Genomic DNA, 6,683 nt, shown 5'->3' with positions numbered 1-6,683 from the left:
GGAGGAAGAACAGCAGGAAGTATCCAAGAGGGCGTCCACAAGAGCACGCCGAAAACTAGAAATAGTTTCAGAACCTGAGGAGGCCGTGGACGAGCCGCTCAAGAAGAAAGTGAAGAAGAAGGCCGATCCCAAGCAAACCAAAAGTCAAAAAGCCGCAAGAATGGAAAGGCTGGTGGAGCAGTTTAGAGCGGAAAGAGCTCTAAAGGGGGACTTCGAAGAAATGTGGGTGCCAGACCCCAGTAAAGTCGGAACCAGCTCAGCCAGGCCACATGTTGATCAATATGATCAATATATTAGAGCTTATGAGGAGTCGGAGGCCATACTGGAGCAGCAACCTGTCGAGCCTTATACTGAAGAGGAAGTGCAGCTTTTAAAAGCTGAGCTGCAAAAGGACGACAAGGGGAAGAAAAAAATAGATGAGTCTACTGAACCTAAAGAGACAGTAAGGCAAGCAAACAAAGGGAAAGCCAAGGTGACTGAAGACAATCAGCCCTCTTTTACTGTTGTACCAAGCTCGAAGAAGATGGAAATTATTGTGGAGGAGACCACAATAGAAATCGAAACAGAAGTTATGGAAAAGCCGGAGGCCGGGACCAAGGAAAAGGAGATAGATCCAGTTCATCAAAAGAAAGATGATTATGAGGATCTAGTAGCGATCGGATACAGTGAAGAAGAGGCCCTGGAGGCAGTTTATGGGATATCCCTACGGAAACAAGATGATCGGAAAGGGACGGAAGAAAAGACAAAGGGTACAATGGAGAGTGAAGAAAAAATGGTCGAGCCGAAGCCATTGGAGGTGGTGGCAGAAAGAGCTGTCAAGTTGACAGATGAAGATGAAAAAGACATGCACATGGTGCATGAACTGCTCAGCAAGATTAAAGAAAGATCCAGAGCAAAGGAAGTAGCACTTGAGACAGCAAAACAAAAGGAAGCAGAGTTGCAGAAGAAGTTAGAGAATGCTATGACTGAATCTGAAAGTCATAAGGCATCACTCTACGACGCAGAAAACAAGAGGGACTGCTTGATACTCCAACTAGCCGAAGCTTCAAGAGAGGTAACAAGCTCACAGGAAGCAAAGGAGCGAATAGAAGATGAGCTGGAGGCAGCCAAGGATGAGCTCATTGAGCTAAGGGAAAGAGTTGAACTTCAAGAAAGGACAATCATGAGACTCAGGACCACCCCTAGAGCTAGCAGAGCAGGAACAGAACAAGAGGGAGCCCTTGTACCAGCTCTGGAAGAGCAGGTCAGAAGTTTGCAAAGAGAGCTGAGGTTAGAGCAAGTACAAAGATTGCACATGGCGGAGGGATCATTGGCTGCAGAGGAGAGGCTCACATCAGAAAACCAAACACTAAGGACAGAAAATGAGGCCCTCCGCAAACAGCTCCAAGACCTCCAAGAGCAACAAAGAAGAGAAACAGAGACACCACAAGAAGAAGCAGGGGGAGCAGCCATAGAGCTACCAGAAACTGGAGAGGCAACCACAATTGAAGATCCAGCCCCAGTTCAAGAAGTGGCCTCGACTTCAGGAATCTCTGAAAAAGAAGAACAAAGGCTCCAGGACCAAATAGAAAAGTCAACAGAGGAAAGTGCCAAGGCGGAAATGGAATGGGAAAGGAGACTCCTCATCTCCATTAGACTTCAAGGTTTAGACACAAAAGTGCTCCACGAAGAGTGGATGCAACCCAGCCTGCCTTTCCCTCTGATGAAATTTGAAGTGATAAAGACGAAAAAGAGAATAGAGGAGGAGCAGTATGTCGCTCTTTACGAAGGCGACATCACAAAGGATGAACAATCAAAGAAGATTGTAGATTCTCAACCTAGATGGAGGAAAGGTTGGCTGAACAAATACCCAGCCTACCTCATCTACTTGGTAGAGGCTCCAAAGGAGATTCGGGAGGATGCAACCTTCTGCCCGGTGCCAAGAGTCAGAAACTGGAAAGAGCATGGCAGGATTGCAGAAAAGAAGCCAAATTGGCTTAATTATCCCAGGATGCCAGGACCAAAGGAAGGAGAGAGAATAGGTAAAGCCTACATGGTGAAAACCCTAACGAGCACCATCAAACTCTTTACTGGCTCTCCTGACCTTTCGTGTCAGATGCTAAAGAAAATCTGCAGGACTCTCTTAGCATGCATTGAAGTGTTCGCGCCAGATAAAGCCACGACCTCGAGTCTACTATCGACGGCCGACACAGTGACGGATATGATGTATGATCTTTCATTGCAGCCATCACCAAAGGTGTTACATCTCTTATACCAAAGAATTATGTTTTTGCCTAGCTTCCACATGCAAATATTCGAAGAAGCTTTCTACACCGGCTTTTTCACTCACGAAAGTAAAATATTCGGCCCAACCTTGACCATCGGCAACCTATGCTACGAATCACATTTGCAGATGCTCAAGACGACAGGACTCTATTGACCAAGCCTAAAAGTCATGTCAGGGACGACATGAACGCGGAGGGAGGGAGTGTTGAGCCAGCAGAGGATCACACCCACATTTTTGCTCACACCCATCATTTTGTAACCATTGATTGTAATAAATGTCTTTCCGACATTAATTTTGATTTGAGCCATTCATTAAGTAACGGGACTCAATTGAGTTTCCAGCCTGTAATCCCGATGTAATTTCACCTGCTGATGTAGATAATTAGAGATGTTCTCACCTCCAAGGCTGAGGTATATAAGCCAAAGTTTTGTAACCTAAGGAGATTCAAATTATTAATCAAAGGAGTTTTGAGCGCCGTGACTGTGTCTGAGAGAGAGAGAGAGAGAGAAAGAGAGAGTCTTATCTCCTTGCTACGCGAGCTACGGGGCCGCCATTGGAGAAGCGACACCACCATTGTGTTAGCAACGGTGAGAGCTACGCACAGATACCAAGAGTGCGCGCTATCGGCTTCTATGTGTGGTAAGTTCCTACGAGCTTCGGTGTGAGTTTTCTTCCAACTCGTGTGTCGGAATAGAGCGTGCAGCATATCTACAGAACCACAACGAGTAGAGCTACACATTAGTACCATCGGGGTCAAGTTTCGGTCACCTGTATTTTTCGGCCTGTCTTCATACGCGTTTACCGCACGGAGTGGTTATAGGTTGATTTTGCAGTTCAAGTCTTTAGGGTGTTGTTCTTACCTAGTGTATAGACTTCCCCTTGAGTTTGAGATCGATTCAATGATTCTAGATCCTGTTTCGTATAGCATTCGTTCGTAGTACGGATTTCAGTCACTTGCGTATTTTAGAACTTAGATTTGATTTCCTTAGTAGTGATTGTCATTAAAAGGTCGAGTAGGTGATTTGACACCCACCTAGTTGTTTCCATGCGCCTGCGGGTCAAGCTTCGTCCTCGTCTGACAAATTCTGTTGTTGGTTGAGTTCTCGCTATTTAGCTTCCGCTAGCGGCGTAACCGCCTTAACACTACCCCACATACTCCATCAATTACTTTACCAAATTGGGCAGCACTCCAACCACTAGATGTAAGACTTTTGTGTGTTGTGTCTATGATGCAAACACCAACACGAATTTTAGAGCTATTCTCACTGCAGAGAAACTCAATGCCTTCCAGATTCTTTCCAACACACTTGATTGTCCATGGTAAAATGAATTCCAAACTAGAAGTCCCATTCTTTTGTGCAATGATCCACTGCACATATCCCCTAGTGATCTCAGGAATTGGCTCTTTCTCCTTTCCTTTTTGTAGTAGGAGATTTAGCCATTGTGTACAGCTCGTGAAGAGAGATTTGTAAATCTCATCTGTAATGTTATAATGAGACTTACATTGATCCCATGAAGTAACTGCTATTGCTGATGGATCTATCTCTTTAAATGCCATCAACATTTGAGGTTCAAAAACCCTGGTCTTCTTTAAGACCGTTGCACGTGCAGTGAGGTCGAGCATGCCCGCTTGACCTGGTTGCTTCACTAAGCAGATCTTCTCATCTGCCAGCTCTTGTTGTAGTAGCTTGACATCATTATCTTCTAAACCATTTAGGCATCTAAAGGTTGTTATGCTTGGTTGTCGCCCACGAGCAATTGATGTCTGATGCTTCTCCAAGATGTGTATCCACTGATCATAGATTTCATCATCGTACATGACCATGTGTGCTTCTTTGTTGGCAAATGATTTATGGTTGAACACGATGTTCGCCACATTTACAAAGGCCTTCAAAATAAAGAAAAGAAAATTAACTTTATTTCAAGACATATTTCTAACAAAAACAAGCATAGGGAAGTGGAACTTACATCCCAACCTGCTCGACTCGGATGACCGACAGGAACACCTGCCTTGGGTTTTGTTGGTTTAGAATATGCAAGCCATTGACTACGGCCATGCTTCAAGACCTCCACATAAGGCTGGTGTTTCATTGCTGTTATTCTCTCCATGTTCTCCATTCTGGAAATTCGAACAGCAACCTCTTTCGGAGCGTCTACCACTATCCTTGCAGTTCTAAACTTGTAGAACTCTTTTCTCAAAGCATACTTAGTGCTGTTGTTACGCAAAAAAGCTCTAGCCGCTATGATGGAATGCTGACCAGCTAGAATCCAGTAGTGGTATGTTGATAGCTTGTCTCCATGCACTTCAGCTGTTTGTAAAGGCATTTTTGTAATTGGGTTATACGGCATCAAGTCTGCTGCACTGGAGACTGGCCTAGAGTGCCCTGCAAATTGCTTCAAGAGATATTTCACATATACATCTGACAATAGTCTACATCTATAGCCATCTGGTGCAAGGTTGCATTGCTCAACTGGGATCAATTGGGTAAATTGTACACCAAATTTAAAATAGTGGTCAATTCCGACGTATCCATCTAGCCCACTCTTAGAAGTTTTGGCAACTTCTTTATCAAGATCTTTTTCTTTGGGCTGTATAATAGAGTCCAACACAGCTAAGGATGCTGAGTCCACAACCACTGCCACTGAGGGGGTTCCAATTGTTAGGGTTGCAAGTCCACTAGAATCTCCTGCTTCTTGATTCTGTAAGGGTATAACTAAAAGATTTTCTTTCGCCACATTTCCACTATTTTCTCCAAGTGAGGGAGTCTGACTCTCCTTGAGTGTCTTAGATTGATTTACTGTACCTGTGTCTTCATTCTTTCGCTTCTTATTCTTCTTTGTGCTGCTCAATTTACCTAAATATTGATTGACTTTCTTAAAGCCCTCAATATATAAGTCTATAAAGTTCTCACTTGGAGTGTCTTCTTGAAGCTCCACCCACCCTGCTTTTGTCATTGTCACTCCTTCATAATCAACCTTCATCAATTTTTGAGCAAATGCCACAGGCTCCGACAAGTAGGAGTCACCATTGAGTAGTTTTACTCCAAGGCATGGAGACATTTCAAGATCTGAACAATCTTTCTTTATGTCCTTGACAATACCACAGTCCTTGAAGGGCAATTGCTCTTTATCTTGAAAGAACAAGTGGACTTTCTCATCACTTCCACCATTTGGTAAGTGAAAATCTAGATACCAAGAACTTGGTGTTGAGCCTGCTGCATCAACTGACTTTGACTTTCTCTTCTGAGACATTTTTTATAAAAAGAATGACATATATTTAGACAAGATGGATATTATTACATCCATATGGACCTAGGGCCATAGAGTCACCTCTATGTTAAACCATGTGGTCCTAGGTCCAAAGGGTGCCAACAAAATGGTTCTACAAGTGTACCTAGGCCACTCTATGGTAGTGTGATCACATTTTCCCTTATGACATTAGAGGACCCTCAAAGAAGTATTCCTCGAATGGCCTAAATACCCCTTTAGAGCCTCTACACCAGCACCATATGGCATCATGTGGCCTGAAGGCCATAGGGTCCCCTGCATGCTAGTAAGAACCACTCTATGCTCTACATTGGCATCCTATGGCCCCAAGGCCACAAGGTGGCCACAATGTTTTAAAGAAACGCTTCATGAGGGTTTTCGGGTAACCTATGACCCCAGGGCCATATGGTGCTCTCCATGCAAGTAAAAATCACTATTTGGTCTATATTGAGGAGACCTTGTGGGATGAAGTCCATAGGGTCCCCTCTATGCTAATAAGAACCTCTATTTACTCTATAATGGCAACCTGTGGCCTGAAGGTCATAGGGTTCCCTCTATGCTACTAAGAATCTCTTTGTGCTCTATGCTCTATCGTATATGCTCTATGATCTATATTGAATTCCTATGGCCCCAAGACCACAAGGTGCCCTCATCATTTCCAAAAACACCTCATTGTTTTGCTATGGCCCTAGGGCCATAGCTCTCTATGCCGATAGAAAGCACCATGCTCTATATTAGCTCCCTAAGGCCTAAAGGCCATAGGGTTGGCCTCAAGGGCCCCAAGGGTGCTCTGTATGCCAATGAAAAATACTATTCGCTCTATATTGAGAAGACCTTGTGGGCTGAAGGCCATACGAACCCTTCTATGATGGATTTTTGACAACCAATCCCCCTAGGTCAGGATGTTCTATATGCTAGTAAAAACACTATTTTCTCTATATTGGCAGTATGTGACTTGAAAGCCATATGGTCCCCTATATTCTAGTAAGAGCCGCTCCATGCTCTATATTGGCACCCTTTGGCCTGAAGGCCATAGGGTCCGATCTTTGCTAGTAAGAACCATCTATGCTCTATATTGGCATCCTATGGCCTGAAGGCCATAGGGTCCCCTGTATGCTAGTAAGAACCTCTCTATGCTCTACACATCCAA

Source organism: Adiantum capillus-veneris, chromosome 29, assembly GCF_014529385.1.
Source record: "Adiantum capillus-veneris isolate H3 chromosome 29, ASM1452938v2, whole genome shotgun sequence".
NCBI lineage: Eukaryota > Viridiplantae > Streptophyta > Polypodiopsida > Polypodiales > Pteridaceae > Adiantum > Adiantum capillus-veneris.
This window is presented reverse-complemented; position numbering follows the sequence as displayed.